General features: G+C 36.7%; 1 protein-coding gene and 2 long non-coding RNA genes across 43 annotated transcripts in view; 2 read left to right on the top strand and 1 right to left on the bottom strand.

Moving 5' to 3' along the window:
• LOC127952627 (uncharacterized) overlaps nucleotides 1-18,012 on the bottom strand; it is a 117,816-nt gene that overhangs the window by 5,890 nt on the left and 93,914 nt on the right. The window lies entirely within an intron of this gene.
• Nucleotides 1-18,012, top strand: part of LOC127952544 (zinc finger protein 501) — a 149,857-nt gene that overhangs the window by 39,375 nt on the left and 92,470 nt on the right. The gene's annotated exons all lie outside the window — the stretch shown is intronic.
• LOC127952631 (uncharacterized) lies at nucleotides 15,379-16,460 on the top strand. Of its 2 annotated transcripts, XR_008152996.1 has the most exons (4): nucleotides 15,379-15,402; nucleotides 16,017-16,049; nucleotides 16,143-16,209; nucleotides 16,318-16,460. It is a non-coding gene; the product is annotated as an uncharacterized LOC127952631 (long non-coding RNA). The 2 variants fall into 2 exon arrangements; XR_008152997.1 differs by having other exon boundaries at nucleotides 15,387-15,402; nucleotides 16,017-16,209.

Genomic DNA, 18,012 nt, shown 5'->3' with positions numbered 1-18,012 from the left:
TTGCAGTTGATGGAGATTTGTGGGATGCACATCCAGGGCACGAAGCTCCCGTTCCACCACATCCCAAAGATGCTCTATTGGGTTTAGATCTGGTGACTGTGGGGGCCATTTTAGTACAGTGAACTCATTGTCATGTTCAAGAAACCAATTTGAAATGATCAGAGATGTATAGTAACGAAGTAGAACTACTTCACTACTGTACTTAAGTACTAAAAGGCGGTATCTGTACTTTACTAGATTATTATTTTTTTCTCCTACTTCCACTTTTACTTCGGTACATATTTTCGCTGAGTTTAATACTTTTACTCCGATATTTTTTTTATGTGCTGCATCGTTACTCGTTACAATTATAATAATGTTACGAATCATTCCATTAAAAACCACTGCCAGAACTGTAGATGGCAGGTTTGATGAAGCTGGCACATCATTGAGCGAATCAAGCGAGACTGCGCGTGCTGACTGAACTGCTGTGAAGAGAGAGATGAACACCGAGCCGAGCCAGATAATGACTCGTTCACGAGTCAAGAACCGGTTGCATCGGTTCTCGGATGAGTTCTTTCTGACAGTTCGATTCAATAAACCAGTTGAAGAAAACAGTTCACCGATTCTTTTGCGCTCGATGCAATGGCGTCATTGGCGTTGACTGCACATGGGCTCATAACATTAACACAGAATCAGTTCAGAATCAATCACCAAAAGAATCAGTTCGGTTCCAGACGCTCTGCGTGTCGGTTTGCTTCACGCTAAATCACACATGCGCAGTATCATCAGCTCATCAGTTCACGAATCAGACGCGTCTGACAGAAACGGTTCTTGACTCGTGAACGAGTCATTATCTGGCTCGGCTCGGTGTTCATCTTCAGTTCTCTCTTCACATCAGTTCAGTCAGTGTACTGTTTGAGTCAATGAATTACTGCGGGATATTGGTTTGTTTTAACTCAGAGGGAGTGTCAGACACATTAAACAAGTTAACAGCTTAATTCATCTGTGGATTAATGCGTATTAGAGACGCGAACTGTTTAAAACGATTCAGTTCGATTTGGTGGACTGTTTAAAAAAGATCCGGTTACATCGAATGATTCGTTCGCGAACCAGATATCACAAACTGCTTTGTTTTTAACTGTCTTACAACAGACACAGAAGAGAAGACAATGCTGAATAAAGTCGTAGTTTTTGCTATTTTTGGACCAAAATGTATTTTCGATGCTTCAAAAAATTCTAAATGACCCTCTGAGGTCTTACGGGTTTGAAACAACATGAGGGTAAGTTATTAATGACATCATTTTGCAAATTGGGCTAACTAACCCTAGTAACCGTTTTTTGTTTACAAGAAGTTACAGTCAAAGGAATTGTGATTGTCCTTTAGGTTAATCATTTGAAATAGTAAAAACAATATGTTCAAACTTTTGACTACTTTCTTTAATAGCTGCATAACACAATACTTCTACTTTTACTTTCAGTACTTGAGTAGTAAATTTTAAAATAGACTACTTGCAATACTTAAGTACAAAAAATGTTGAATACTTTAGTACTTCTACTTAAGTGTGGTGCTTAAAGAGCACTTCTACTTCTACTCAAGTCACTTTTTTGATAGAGCACTTCTACTGTTACTCAAGTATGGTTCTCTAGTACTTTATACATCTCTGGAAATGATTCAATCTTTGTGACATGGTGCATTATCCTGCTGGAAGTAGCCATCGGAGGATGGGTATATGGTGGTCATAAAGAAATGGACATGGTCAGAAACAATACTCAGGTAGGTTGTGGCATTTAAACGATGCCCAACTGACACTAAAAGTGTGCCATGAAAACATCCCCCACAACATTACACCACCAGCACCAGCCTGCACGGTGGTAACAAGGCATGATGGATCCATGTTCTCATTCTGTTTACGCCAAATTCTGACTGTACCATCTGAATGTCTCAACAGAAATCGAGACTTATCAAACCAGGTAACATTTTTCCAGTCTTCAACTATCCAATTTTGGTGAGTTCAGGCAAATTGTAGCCTCTTTTTCCTATTTGTAGTGGAGATGAGTGTTACCCGGTGGGGTCTTCTGCTGTTGTAGCCCATCTGCCTCAAGGTTGTCTGTGTCGTGGCTTCACAAATGCTTTGCTGCATACCTCTGTTGTAACGAGTGGTTATTTCAGTCAAACTTCCTCTTCTATCAGCTTGAATCAGTCGGCCCATTCTCCTCTGACCTCTAGCATCAACAAGGCATTTTCGCCCACAGGACTGCCACATACTGGATGTTTTTCCCTTTTCAAAATCTAAGTAACTGAGCTGACTGTGAAATACTCAGACCGGCCCGTCTGGCACCAACAACCATGCCACGCTCAAAATTGCTTAAATCCCCTTTCTTTCCCATTCTGACATTCAGTTTGGAGTTCAGGAGATTGTCTTGACCAGGACCACACCCCTAAATGCATTGAAGCAACTGCCATGTGATTGGTTGATTAGATAATTGCATTAATGAGAAATTGAACAGGTGTACATAATAATCCTTTAAGTGAGTGTAGATTGTTTACAAGTGTCAAAGGCTTCTATATCTGGTGAATCGGGCTCGAAAGCGGTGAATGGGAACCTCGTGGGTTGGACGCGGGACGACTTTTTCGGAGTTTAAGGCGGTTGGCATAAACTGGTTAGTGACTGGATTGAGATGAATTTTGAGAAAGTTAATGAAGAAGATATGGAGTTTGATGATTGGAATTTAGTAGGGAGTGGGAAAAGTCAAGAAAACAGGAAAAAGTGGCTAAGATTTTGAGAGACTGAAGTCTGTTGATAATTTGTAAAACAGAAGACCAAAAAAACAAAGCGTTAAAAATTGACAATATGTGCAAGAAAATAGTGAATGAAAGAAAGATTTTGGGTGAGAGAAAAATGAAACAGGGAGTGATAACAGGCATTCCAATCGAAGAAGATCTAGAAAAACTCAGTCGAAGTATTTCTGGAGGGGAAGTGAGTAGAATAAAAAGGTTGCAAAAAACAATGAATGGGGAAAGGATTGATAGTTTGTCAGTTCTTTTGGAGTTTCAGGATTCAGTGCTTCCGGAAAGAGTTAAAGTGTAGTTTTATAACAAGGTTCGGGAGAAGCACGTCAGATACTTAACCTAATTAGCACAGGTGGAACCACTCAAGATAATCAACCTTAGGGTATAAATACAGCTGAATCAGCCTACCTGTCTCCATTGATGGTTTATCAGCATCCCCCCTCCACCCCATCTCCTCCACTAGAGTTCATGTTACACTTTCATATACGGGGGGGTACTCTAGGTTCGGGCCATTCCCGAGCTCGGAGCCCCTTCCCCGGACAGCACGCCAAATACGCATTATAATACTTCAGTTAATAATATATGTAAGTGTGAACTCGTGAAATAGGATATATGAGTTTCGTAGTGAGGCCATATATTCCTCCCTCATTCCGCTGTTATAGATGTCAGAGATATGGACATATGGCAGCGGTGTGCAAAGGAAAACAACGATGTCCCAAGTGTGGAGGTGAGCATAGAATTGAAAACTGTGGAGAGGGTGTACAGGATAATTGCTGTAATTGTGGTGGGCAACACAGGGTAACATACAGTGGATGTGATGTAAGGAAGAGAGCAGTGGAAATTGAAAAAGTGAAAGCGGTAAACAACATAAGTTACTCCGAGGCAGTGAAGAAGGTTCAAGAGCAAAGGAGAAGTGATGAAACTGTTAAACATATAATGAGACATGAGGTTGGTCAAACAGAGGAAAACAATACAAGGGAAAGTATCTTGAGACAAGAGGTTGGTCAAGCAGAGGAAAGCAGCACAGTGCTGACAGTGGATAAGTTGATTTTGTTCATTGCTTATTTAATTAATTGTACAGATCAAGTTAAACAAAAGACAATTAAAATAATTGTGAAAGGAGCTGAAAGGTTTTTGGGTATAGATAATATATCTTGGGAAAATATAAAAAAAAGACTGGAAGATGGTGGAAAGACAGGAGGCACAGGTGATAAGTGGACTTGAATATTTTACAATGGAATGCAAGAAGTCTGTTAGCTAATGGTCAGGAGTTTAAAAGATTTATAAAAGTGCTTAGAAAGAAACCAGAAATCATATGTATCCAGGAAACATGGCTAAAGCCAGTATTAGATTTTAGTATTAAAGGGTATGATGGTATACGCAGAGATAGAGAGGAGGATATTGGGGGAGGGTGTATAATATTTGTTAAAAATGGAATACAATATAGGGTTATTGAGAAAGGTAATGAGTTGGAATTTATAGTATTAGAAGTTTTGAATAAAGAGGGAAATGTTAAAATTATTAATTTTGACTATAGGAAGTGATCATTATCCTATAGTAGTGGAAGTTAATTTATGTATAGAAGAAGGTAATACAGGAGGAGTGGACAAATGGTTTTTTGAAAATGCTGATTGGGAGTCTTTTAGGTATATTAGTGAGCAAGAAATGGAAAAAAATGACATTGAAGAAAGTGTTGTTAATGTTAATAATTCTATTTGTAATGCGATATTATTAGCGGCAAGTCAGACTATACCAAAGAAAGGGGGTATAAAAAAGAAGATTGTACCATGGTGGACAAATGAATGTGACAAAGAAATCAAATCTAGAAATAAAGCTTTTAAAATGCTAAAAAAATAATTACAGTTTTCAGAATTTTATTGAATATAAAAGGAGTCAAGCGAATGTAAGGAGAATCATAAAAAATACAAAGAATGATTTTTGGAGGAAATTTTGTAACACAGTGGGAAGGGAAACAGAAATTGGTAAGGTATGGGGAATGATAAAAAGAATGAATGGGATAAAAAAAGAATTTGGGTATCCAATATTAAGGGATGGAGAAACAACAGCAATAAGAGATGAGGAGAAAGCAGAAATGCTGGTTAAAATTTTTGTTAAAATTCATAACTCAAACAATATTAGTGAAGAGGGAAAAAGAGGAAGGGAAAGTACATTGGAGGAGTATAAAGAACTATTACAGAATGAGGAATACAATAATGACCAATTAAATATATTATTTACAAAGACAGAATTAAATCGTGCTCTCAGGAAAACCAAGAAATCAGCTCCAGGCATGGATCAGATTTGCTATATAATGATAAACCAACTCAGTGAATCATCCAAAGATGTTTTATTAAAACGTACAATAAAATATGGGAGGAAGGAAAATTACCACAAAGTTGGAAGGAGGCGGTGATTGTTCCAATACGTAAACCAGGGAAAGATTGCACAAATCCAGAAAATTATAGACCAATAGCTTTGACATCTAATTTCTGTAAAATAATGGAAAAACTTTAAAATGAAAGGTTAATGTATTATGTGGAAAATAATAAATATTTATCCAAATATCAGAGTGGTTTTAGGAGAGGGAGAAATGGGGGGCTGATAGGAAGGCATTAAAAGCCATATATAGTGGGCTGATTAGATCTGTATTTGATTTTGGTTGTGTGGTGTATGGATCAGCAGCAGATACATCACTTAGGAAGTTAGACAGTATTCAGCATCAGGTATTGAGATTATGTACAGGAGCTATAAAAACTACACCAATAGTAGCACTACAGGTAGAAATGGGGGAAATGTCTTTAGAAATGAGAAGGATATAGTTATCATTAAGTTATTGGGCTAATTTACAAGGCCATAGTCAAGAGCATCCTACACAAGACACTTTAAAGCCTTGTTGGGAAAAAGAGAGGAGAAAAACTAAAAGTTTCGGATGGACAGTAATACAGAAAGCAATAGAATTCAAAGTTAATCAATTAATAGTTAGTCCAACTACTCCGCTACCAGTAATAAAACCATGGTTACTCTAAGATGCTAGAGTAGATTTTACATTGTTAGAAAATAAAAACAGGGACAAAGAATGGAGTTCATGTAATGTGCAGAAATATATTAATGATTACCACAGCTATGTTCAGATATATACAGATGCATCAAAGAATATACAATAGGATAGGAGTCGCTTTTATTGTTCCAGAGTTTCAGTTAGCAATAAGGAAAAGGATTAGTGATGAGTCATCGGTTTATACAGGGGAAATGATTGCAATATTATTAGCAATACAGTGGATAGAGGAGATAAGACCTTTAAAATCAGTTGTTTGTTCGGACTCAAGTTTGTCATTGGCTAGCATACAGTACAGTCATTCGGAAAGTAGACCAGATATTTTAATAGAAATACAGCAAACATTATACAGAATACAAATGATGGGGCTTACAGTGATTTTTTTATGGGTACCTGCACATATTGGTATCCAAAGAAATGAAATGGCAGATAAGGCAGCAAAGGAAGCCATTAAAAATAATGAAATTAACTTAAGTGTTAGTATAAGTAAGAATGAAATCAAGAGTATTATTAAGGAAAGGTTGAAAGTAAGGTGGCAAAAACAATGGGATATGGAGAAGATAGGTTGATGGTTTTACAGAATTCAAAGGAAAGTGGGAGAGATGAGAAGTGCAGGAAAAAAAACGGAGAGATTAGATAGTAATATCAAGGATGAGATTTGGCCATACATGATTAAACAGTACACTTTATAAAATGGGTAAACATGATACGGGAAGGTGTACATTTTGTGGGCAAGAAGAAACTGTGGAACATGTTATGATATACTGTTAGAAATACAAGCTTGAAAGAAGGATTTTAATAGAAAAATTAAGAAAAATAAAAATGCAATTTATACTAGGGGGTATTTTACTAAATAAATCTGGAAATGAATGTTATAGTTTTATTTTCAGTATCTTAGAATAAATAATTTGTATGAGAGGATATAAAATGTCATTTTGATCCACACTCCATACCAGTTGGTGGCGGTTATACACCATTTTGTTGCTTGTCAACCACCAATAAAACCTTAAGAAGAAGAAGAAGAAGATATCTGGTGAATCATTATCATTGAAAAGGGACTCTCTGCGCCATGTCAAATCACGGTCAGTTCAATCTGAAGGAGCTGCAAGAACGTGTTCCTTCTTCTTTCCCAATCAGTGCATTTTCTGTGACAAAGCAAAATCCAAGTTCAAGGGCAAGACTGAAGAGCTTACAAAGTTTCAGAGTTTGAAACACAAGGAACCAGGCTGGAAAGTTATTGGACCTAGAGCACGTGAATTAAAGCAAGATGCTCTTTATCGCAAGGTGCAGGGCAAGGACCTTTTTGCAATGGAAGCTACAGTAAGTATCATCCATCATGCAGAAACAACTTCAACACAGAGTACCAAACCCATGAGCGTGGAAGGGAGAGAGTAGAAAAGGCAGCAGACAACACTGACAGCCTTCAGGCCCAGAAGATAGCAGCACATAACAAGTCATATTGTGTGGTAAAGGATTACATTCTTAGGAATGTGATTGAATGCAAAGAGGTTGTCCAGCTAAGATCCATCTGCAACTTGTACATGAAGACATTGGAAAAATCAAGGTTTTCCTAATCCTGAATACCGTAGTGAGAAATTGGCAAGACGGTTCCATTCATACGGTTATATTCATCTATTAAGACAATACATTGTGGTGTGCCCCAGGGTAGCTGCCTTGGGCCTTTGCTATATTCGATCTTTACAAATGATTTACCTTTTATTGTGAAACATTCAACTGTTGTCATGTATGCAGATGATTCCACACTGTTCTGTTCTGCAAAAACTCCTCATGATGTCTCTTAAATCATGACTTGCAGAATATAGGCAAGTTGGTAAAAGATAACAAATTACCTTTAAATGTAGACAAATCAATATCTATGATATTCTGTAAAAGATCAAAACTAATCACCGAGGCCTTCTCTGAACTTGTCAGTCAGTCAAGTTATTGTGCGTCACTTTGGATTCTTACTTGTCTTGGTCAGCTCATATTGATAGGATGATAGCTAAAATGGGGAATGCTATTGCAATGTCCAGAAAATGTATGTCATATATTCCTATGTCCCTTGCTAAACAGGTTGTCCAGTCTCTTGTTCTGTGCCATTTAGAAAACTGTCCAATTATATGGTCATCTGCATTACAAAAAGACCTACGTAAGCTTCAAGTGGCACAAAATAGGGCAGCGAGGACTGTCCTCCAGTGCTTTCTTAGGACTAACGTGGCCCTGATGCATACACACCTTTCTTGGCTTACAGTTGATGATAAAATCAAACTACGATTAACTTTAATATTGTGGAATGCAGTATTTATGAAACAGCCACAGTTTCTTTCTGAGCAGCTTGTTTTTGTAGGAAGTGGACACCTATATGCCACCAGGCAGGCACTAGGTGGTGACATAAAACTTCCACTTCCCAGGACAAATTTTCTGAAACGTACATCATTTTACAGAGCAATATCTATTTGGAATCGACTTTCTGTCTCATCACGCAGAGTTCAGAACAAATATAAATTTAAGAGGACAGTAACCCAGGAACTGCTGCAAATTACCTTGTGAAAGCTGGAAATTGTCATGTTCTTTCAATTAGTAATATTTTGAATGTAACTGTAATGTTTGAATTTTCTTGATTGTAATTTGTGTTTGTTTTGTGTAATTTTATGTTGTGGAGATTTTTAAAGAGGACCCCAGGAAGACTAGCTGCCATTTAATGGGCCGCTAATGGGGATCCTAATAAAACAATAAAACAAAGCAAAACAAAAAAACAGGGAGACAAAGACATCTCTCATGAACTCACATTCTCCAAGGTGCAACAACATGAGTGTATTAAGTCGAACCTCATATACAGCATTACTGTAGATGAAGCAGTTGGATGTGCATACAAACTTGGAACAGCTGACCAACTTCAAGAAACAGCACTCACCCTCCACCCTCCAAAGAGTCAAAAGAAGCTACCATCGACACCTCTATCAAAGCAAATACGTGAGTTATTAGTTAATTTACTGCTTTCGAGGTCCTAGATTGTCAATGCTGAACTCTTTTTGATACAGGTATTTGATTTTGATATTTACTAAAGCAATTTTCTGTCTGTCTAGCCCACAACCATCCTTTCACATCTAGGACACTCAGAAATATATGACAGCAATGACAGAAAAGACAGAAAGACAGAAAAAATTGCTTTAGTAAATATCAAAATCAAATACCTGTATCAAAAAGAGAAGTGAAGCACATAGGAGGATGTGCTTTGGGAGTTTCCACTTGCTGTTAGTTGCTGCTCGACACACATCTTGTGTAACCGAATAGACCAGCCTCTGTGTCTTCTTGCACTTTTCGCCATCAAGTGTCCCAGTCACCAATGAGCTCGGAAATTGTACAAGATGCTCTGGAAGAAGCACTTCCATCTTCAAAGCATCTAGCTCCTGTGCTGTCAGGGACCATGGTAGCGCCTTTGGCTCTTTGAATGCCTTTATAATGTGAGAATGGAGGGTGAGTGCTGCTTCTTGAAGTTGGTCAGCTGTTCCAAGTTTGTATGCACATCCAACTGCTTCATCTACAGTAATGCTGAGCTGTATATGAGGTTCAACTTAATACACTCCTGTTGTTGCACCTTGGAGAATGTGAGTTCATGAGAGATGTTTTTGTCGCCCTCTAACCGTCTTGCCAATTTCTCACTGTGGTATTCAGGATTAGGAAAACCTTGATTTTCCAATGTCTTCATGTACAAGTTGCAGATGGATCTTAGCTGGACAACCTCTTTGCATTCAATCACATTCCTAAGAATGTAATCTTTTACCACACAATATGACTTATGTGCTGCTATCTTCTGGGCCTGAAGGCTGTCAGTGTTGTCTGCTGCCTTTTCTACTCTCTCCCTTCCACGCTCATGGGTTTGGTACTCTGTGTTGAAGTTGTTTCTGCATGATGGATGATACTTAGCTTCCATTGCAAAAAGGTCCTTGCCCTGCACCTTGCGATAAAGAGCCTCTTTCTTTAATTCTTGTGCCCTAGGCTCAATAACTTTCCAGCCTGGTTCCTTGTGTTTCCAACTCTAAAACTTTGTAAACTCTTCAGTCTTTCCCTTGAACTTGGAGTTTACTTTGTCACAGAAAATGCACTGATTGGGAAACAAGAAGGAACACCTTCTTGCAGCTCCTTCAGATTGAACTGACAGTGATTTGACATGGCGCAGAGAGTCCCTTTTCAATGATAATGATTCACCAGATGAAGAAGCCTTTGACACTTAAATGATTTATTTTCCCTGTAAAGCTTTTATAGCAATATTGGTGATAGCCAATTGTATCCAAAGACAAGTCCTCTAATTTCAATGGAATCTGTTCACAAATATCCCTCATGTGGTATGGTGAACTGATGTCTTCACAGAGTCTCATATCTCATATCCTCCACCCAACTAAGCTACCAACACTGCTAGTCAAGAATACAGATTCGATTTCCGAAAGCCTGTGATTATAGTAAAAACTGTCGAAAATCACTTTAAGTTATGACTACAAAGGTATATCTTAATTATAGTTTCAAGTACTTACTGAAATTTTTCCAAAAGAGAGAGCAGTGGGATATGGCGATCTGCCGGTACGAACCGACGACTGCCAACTGCCAACAGGGTTTCCGCGGGGTCATAAAAAGTCATAAATTTAACAATAAGAATTTAAGGCCATAAAAAGTAATGAAAACGTCTGGATTTTCCATACAAGGTCATAAAAAACATTATTGATATGCTAGTCCATTGATTTGTTCTTCCATCAAAATGCGCTCGCAGCGGCAATGGCATTCATTTGTTTCGCCTGTTGTAGTTCTGTAGGAGGAATCTGGGTGGAATCACACTGGTAACACAGCGTTCCAGAACTACAAGGTCCATGCGGCAGCATACAGACTTGTCAGAATTAGGACTTTCACAGAAACCCACGCAAACTCCGAACATTCTGTATCATACTGAGTCACTGCTTAGATTAATTGCAATCATCCTGTCTTTCACAATGGGAAAATGTACCTTAAACGATCTATGGCTCGAAGAACGTGCGTTTAGTAGCTGGCTCAAGCCCATCGCTAACAATCGGTATCAAGCATCCAAACACAAGACGCGGAAAAGCTGAACTGAGTAGATGGTTTCTCTCACGCTGTGTTCGGTGCGGAGAGAGAGCCGTGTATCATGGACAGTCCCTCATGCACATGAACCAACAAATACTAATCGCAGTTTTGAACAATCAAAAGTATGTGAAAGAGCCCAATTCATTACCACAGTGTTCAGGGCTCACGCTGAGAAAGGCGTCTCAAAACGCTTGTACACCGAATTTGCTTCTTTTTGCTGTTGTGCCGACAAATACATACAAAATATGTCAAAATACCCGCCTTGGAAAGTATGCTCGAAAAAACTTATTTATTTGTCAGTTATTTGTCAATTATTTCTTAAGTGAAAGTAAACAGTTGAGGAAAAAGATGCGTTCATAATCTCTTAAAGTGACCGTGCCTAATTTAGCTACTGGCTGCTGTAATGTTAATCCAAGAAAATGAAAGAAAAATCACTCACTGCTCTTGAATTCATTACTTTGTAGTTTTAACAAGAATTTATGCACAGTCAAACCAAAAATTATCCAGACTCCAGATATAATTTTTGATATACATATTTTACAAGTAGGTACAGGACACTAATACATTTATGTAAGTGAGTATAAGCAAACTGTGACATATTATACCCAAAGAATCTTCATACAGTGAACTACTAGTGAAATAGATAGATATAAATGTTTTATCTATCTATATATAAAATTGGGAACAAAAATTATTCATCACCTTATAAAGCACCATGCATTGCTTATGTGTTTTTTTTTCTGAATTGCTAATGCAACCTTTTCACACCACAGTCTGAACAAAATGAAGCATTGCTTGGTAATTGGTCAACAAAGTATTGATAGTTGTGTAAAAATTTTCATAAAAACAATTGTCTGTAGTTTTGGTTGATTACGTACATTTCTATCAAAGTTATGACATTATCAAGACGAATTTGTTCTGACAGAGTTTAACTCTTAAGTTTTTGTCATATTTTATAACCATTTTAGAAGCAATAGCAAATAAACTAATAATGTGAGAAATGTTCAAGGTGTCTGATTTGATTGTATGTTAAATTTTTACATTGAAGACTATGCAGTGCTATTTTACATTTAAATATTCGGTTTCTGTACCTTGACACCTACAAACTTGAAAAAAAAACTTAAAAATTGTGTAAATAACAAAAATAAATAAAAATGAACGAACATACAAATTAAACAGTTTCAAACATGGCCCACTGGTACAACCTTCACCGGGTCCCCGCTGACCCCAGCTACGGCCTGTGGGTGTTGAATACTGTGACCAAACACCAATAACACTTATTATTTTGGAAAGTAATGCCATAAAATAATTGCTAATTTACAATTTTACAATTGTTAAGTGTTCCTGTGTTCTTGATATTGTTTTATGGTGTCTCCTTTATTTATACACCTTTTACCTGTTTCTTTATTTTTCTCAGGTAGGTAAGGAAAGTCGACCCTGGACAAAACTATAAACATTTCAAAAATACTTACATCTTGCTCAGTAGACTTCCCTGTGGTCAGTTCTTGCTTAAATTACTACTCTTGCAGACCATAACTTGTCAATGATAAATTACAAGTTTTATTAAAATTAACAAAAGTTATATCAAAGTACAATAGTAAAGTTACAAAATCAAGGTATAATCAGCTGGTATCAGGCGTCGAGGGATACTGTGCTTGTTCAGTATCCATCGGTCGAGTCTCTCTCGCAGTCTTTTATACCCAGACGTCGAACGCTGGTTCTTCTGATGTCATCCCCTGGAGTGCTGCCAAATCCTCTGCCGAGGCTTTCAGTTGTTTACGTCGCATTGCTTTAGCCCTTTTCATCTTCTTTTTCCTCTTAACCGTCAGGTGAAATACACCTTAAATACTATATTGTCCATTTATCATAAAAACTATTTCTAATATACATAAGTGTTTCTACTCTAAATCAGTCACTACATACATTTCATGCAAGTAAGCAGTTTTCTTAATGTAAGTGAAATTACACAATACATTTTCCATATAGCATTAATCACAGGGTAACATCTTTGTACTTAAGCAAAAGCATTATTACTACTTAGGTTACAGTACAGTTACGTCTGTTTAAAGCAAATTAATCATTAATCAAGACAATACAATTGCAAAATCATCATCTCCATTAACAATATTCAAGAAAAAGAAGGCGAAGGCTTCAGTTTCTTAATCTTAAGAAATAATAGAATAACTCTTTAAATAATAAAACTTGTTACTTTCAATGAAAGTCAATAATAAAAAAAGACTTTTGAAAGGAATTTTAATGACTGAAGTTATTTATCATAATTAGTGTAGGTCATAAATTCAAATCCTAATAAACCCATAAAAAGGTCTTAAAAAGTCTTAAATTTGACTGATTAAACCCTGCAGAAACCCTGTGCCAACTGCAAAGCCCCAAAATTCAAACACTTGCAGTTTATGCTCAGTCAACTTTTTGGACCTTTTTGGATTTTTTCTTTAGTTTATTTATTTATTTTATTATTATTTTTATTTATTTAAGTTAATTTGCTTTGTTTTGTTAACTTCAAAAGTAAAACTATTTTAAATAACTTCAGTTTCAGGATAGGTGAAGTAAAAGGTTAAAATAAACCCTATTTCAGGCTGATAAATATAATAAAAACGCTCTCTTTTTGACCACAGATGGTCAAGATGTTATAAAACATGACAAATAACAATTTCTGGGGTCAGAATTGTATTTAAAAATGTGGTCATTTGTCTCTGTGAGTAGTTTACATCAAAAGTTATGCCACTTTAAATCATATTTAGATTTTTCAGGTTTGGTGCAAAGGGTTAAAAATAAAGCATTTTGGACATTATTTCAGCTTGGTACCCAATTGAATCTTAAAATAAACACTTGAATGATAAAGAAATAATATGTTGTGGGAAAAAAAATCACCCTACACTGTCAGAAAAAAGGTTACGGTTGGGGTCCGTTTGTGAACACTTTGGGTACAAATGGTGAAGTCGTACCCTTAATGGGTCATAGTTGCACCTTAGGGTACTTAAATATACCATTTAAGGGTAAAAAAGGTACAAATATGTTTTCAACTGTCAGAGGGTCCATGTTTGGACCATTTAATCCCCCCCAAAAGGTACAATTACTTGTGTGACAAAAGGACAAAGCCAAAGTGTATGAAACAGTCACCCAAAATAGATTAAACAGTAAGATATTAATTTTCATGAGTTGTTGGTTATCTGGAAAAGATGCACAACATAACCCAATATATTTAAGAGCTCACATCTTTATTGACTAGTTCTGAACAGTACACAAACACATAACATTTAACTGATTATTCAGAGCATCAATATAATACATTTTAAACATAAAGTAAATGTATTAAGGTAGGCCTACATTTGTAATTTTAAACCTATTAAAAAGCTGTTTTAAATTTTGCTTTTAATTTAGAGTTGAACAAATATATGTACTTAACTTTCGACGGTTATTCGATATCATGGCTGTCTCACTTCTGATGCTGTCGACGAAGGATCTTCAAAAATTGAAAAGAAGCTGGAATACATGTCACTGAAAACGAAACAGAGAAATTCAGAGGTAAGTTTACTTTTAAGTACTGTGGAAATCCGTTCTTTCCGTTTCCACTTTCCAGTCATATTCACTTGCTCTGCTAGGCCTAATGTTATGTTTCCTGACGCGTGAGGGAAACCTTTGTTCGAAAACACTGACATGATAAACCAACGCATTATTATTACATTTTAAGCTTATCGTTATTATTACAATTATTTAGCCAGAAATTAAACTTTAAGTTTTTGCATCACACATCGGCTAGACGCTGATTAAAAACAGCGGTGAAACTGCCATAGAAAGAGTTAACGCTAAGTCTATGGTTCAAACCCATCGCATTTTGTGTGAATCTGCTTTTATTTTAACTAAAGCTGGGTATTAGTATGAAACAACAGATTTATAAATTAAGTTTCCCAGAATTGTCTTACCCCAGCAAACACAGAACGTTGTGAGGACGTCGCCAGTTAGTCGTCATTTGGTCAGCGCGACATTACTTTATGGCAACGTTGTGAGGACGTCGTGGTAAGGTTCCATTTTTTTAAATCTTGGCTAACTTCCCAGAAACGTCGTGGGCACGTACTCAAAAGACGTCGCTAGTTAGTCCCATTGGGGACATTGTAGCGACGTGCTCAGCTGGTCTTCAGATAACTTTTAATATTATTGCACTAGATGTATTATTATTATTAAGATACCATTTGAACAGCATATTCTTTGGGAAATATACAAAAAAATTAATCAAGCATGTTAAAATAATTATATATATATATATGCCATCAGTTTAAGAACAATAAAATAAACAATTTACTTAGCAAATGGTGATAATGTTTGTTAATGAAAGAGAGTACGGGACAAATTAACATTTAAACCTTAAACTAGCAGCGCACGTCACTTTCTGAATGAGGTGCGCGACGTGCGCGTGCCCGTCATTTTGTAACGGTCAACTTCAGCAGACGGACACGGAGGAAAGGTAAGTCCTATAAATCTACTTTTATTCATAGATTTTAACTGATATAACGTTAAATGCCATCAAAGAGGAGTAGTGTTTTGTATTTTTGTAGGTTTTCTCTTTCAATTTAATAAATAAATGCTCTGTTTGGTTAATTAGCTCAAAAGCAGTCTCAGAGGTGGTCTAAGGTAACGGTAACTGTTAAAATCGAATATAACCTTACCTAGTTTAAATTATTTGAAATTTATCACTATAAACTATACAGTGTTAACTTTCTAATAATTTAATTTTTAACCGTAGTAACGTTAATTAGTTTGTTTGAATGTCTGCTGCTCGAGCTTGATGATGCTCATGCTAGCCATGCTGTGAACTTGAATATAAACCGATAGAACGTTAAATATAAAGTTTAACGTTAATTAGACCGAGGCTGCCGAAATCATGTTCAGTGTAACGTTATGTGGGATTAATAATTTCCCCTTTTCTCCCTCAAGTGGCAGGCTTGTAAATTCTGTCATCTGTTCATTATTGGTGTTAATGGTGTTTTTCACATGCATGCTTTTTAATGCTAGTTTAATTCTCAAATTGATCTGATACTTTCGTTTTACAAAAAGTAAACACATTTTTCACTTTCTTAGGGCCTGACAACCACCAGTTGAGTCCATGATTCAGTGAGTTCCTTATAAGGAAATATATTTGTTACCACCTAGTAATTTAAATGTATTATTTATTGCTTTAAAATGAACACATATATTTATCATCAGGGGAAGAGACAGTCTGGGCAGCAGCAACAAGACAACTATTACAAGTAGAGATGGGTTTCAAGAACTGGTACTAATTTGGTTCCTGACTTGTTCAGTACTGAAAACATTTACATAAGGTACAGGATCAATAGTGCTGCTATCAGTATTCTTGTAACATTGATTCATTACCCTTTAGACACAACCACATATCCTCCAAATCATCTCCGAGTGGATGGCAGCAAGGATCCAGGATCAAGAGATCATTCTTCATGGAGACTGTTCCACAGGAAGCAGTTTCTCCTGGGTGAAAAACTAAACCTGGTTGTTTCAGCATCACTCAGGCAAGACTTAATACTTTTAAATTGATTTCAGTTGGTTATGTGTTTCAGGTCATCCTGACCATTCTGCTGTCCTGGATGTAAGGCCGTGCTGCAACTACATTTCTCGTGGTTGAAAGATTTGTGCAGCGGTACCCAGACATATAACGCCCCATCACACGGGGCGTCAACGCCTCTCGTTTACTTTTAAATGAAGTGACGTCAAGGATGGTGAAATTAATTCTAGAAATTAATTCTAAATAGAAGTTGAAGACTTCTCAAGCGCCAATGCAGCCGTCCTCCAGTCAGAACATCCTATGCAAATACCCTAGCGCAGACGCAAGCCAATCGAGTGCATGCAATACCAGAAAACGAATGTGATTGGCTGTCACTATGAGAAGAGACAGTAATTCTGATCCGATATCAGTGTCGTTTTTTGCAAAAAAAAATTTAAATCAATGTAGAATTTTCTATACTTCTGTGTAGGGATGTCAATTTTCAATCATTTCCATGATCGATCGTTGTTTAAATTATTGATCGACTATGAAAATTGTAGAGTCACACTGAAGGCATCAAGGGCTATTTGGCCAAGAAAGAGAGTGATGATGACCTGGCCTCCACAGTCACCGGACCTGAACCCAATCGAGATGGTTTAGGGGTGAGCTGGACCGCAGACAGAAGGACAAAGGGCCAACAAGTGCTAAGCATCTCTCGGGGAACTCCTTCAAGACTGTTGGAAGAACATTTCAGGTGACTACCTCTTGAAGCTCATCAAGAGAAAGCCAAGAGTGTGCAAAGCAGTAATCAAAGCAAAAGAAGAACCTACAATATGACATATTTTCAGTTGTTTCACACTTTTTTTTTTTGTTATGTATATAATTCCATATATAATTCCACATGTGTTAATTCATAGTTTTGATGCCTTCAGTGTGAATCTACAATTTTCATAGTCATGAAAATAAAGAAAACTCTTTAAATGAGGTGTGTCCAAACCTTTGGTCTCAAACTGATATATATATATATATACATATATATATATATATATATATATATAGATATATATATAGATATATATATTAGACAGTTTCATCGGATGCACGCGCCTGGACCTAAGTTAACTTCCAAAATGTGTTGTGTATATCGGTCTGGCTGCGGTGCCTTCTACAAACACAGTTAAAGGCAAGGTGATGAGTAAACTGAAGTTGGGCTCAGGTGGTAGTGCTGCGGGATATGTTTCCCATACATTTATTTATTTTTGGAGACTCGCCACAATTTTAAAACTGATCGATTTTCAAAAAGGCTTCGTTAAATAAACATGAGTAACGTTACGTACTGCACGTTTAATAATTCCTAACATTTATATGTTTAAATATCAAAACGAGGCACAGGTGTTTTTATATCGCTGTATTTCTGAAGGAAGATTTGCATGTTATATGCCTGATAAAGCAGCGTGTGAGCGTAGCTCTGCTTTGTTTACAGCTGTTACTGGGGAAACCTCAACTTTATGTCTATGCTTTAAAACATCTCCTGCTGGCAAAGGATGAATTTGCATTTTCATCAAGTCCGCCTGATCC

This window comes from Carassius gibelio, chromosome B3 (assembly GCF_023724105.1).
Source record: "Carassius gibelio isolate Cgi1373 ecotype wild population from Czech Republic chromosome B3, carGib1.2-hapl.c, whole genome shotgun sequence".
NCBI classification, from domain to species: domain Eukaryota; kingdom Metazoa; phylum Chordata; class Actinopteri; order Cypriniformes; family Cyprinidae; genus Carassius; species Carassius gibelio.
Note: the sequence above shows the minus strand (reverse complement) of the source record. Positions and strands in the feature narration are given on the sequence as shown.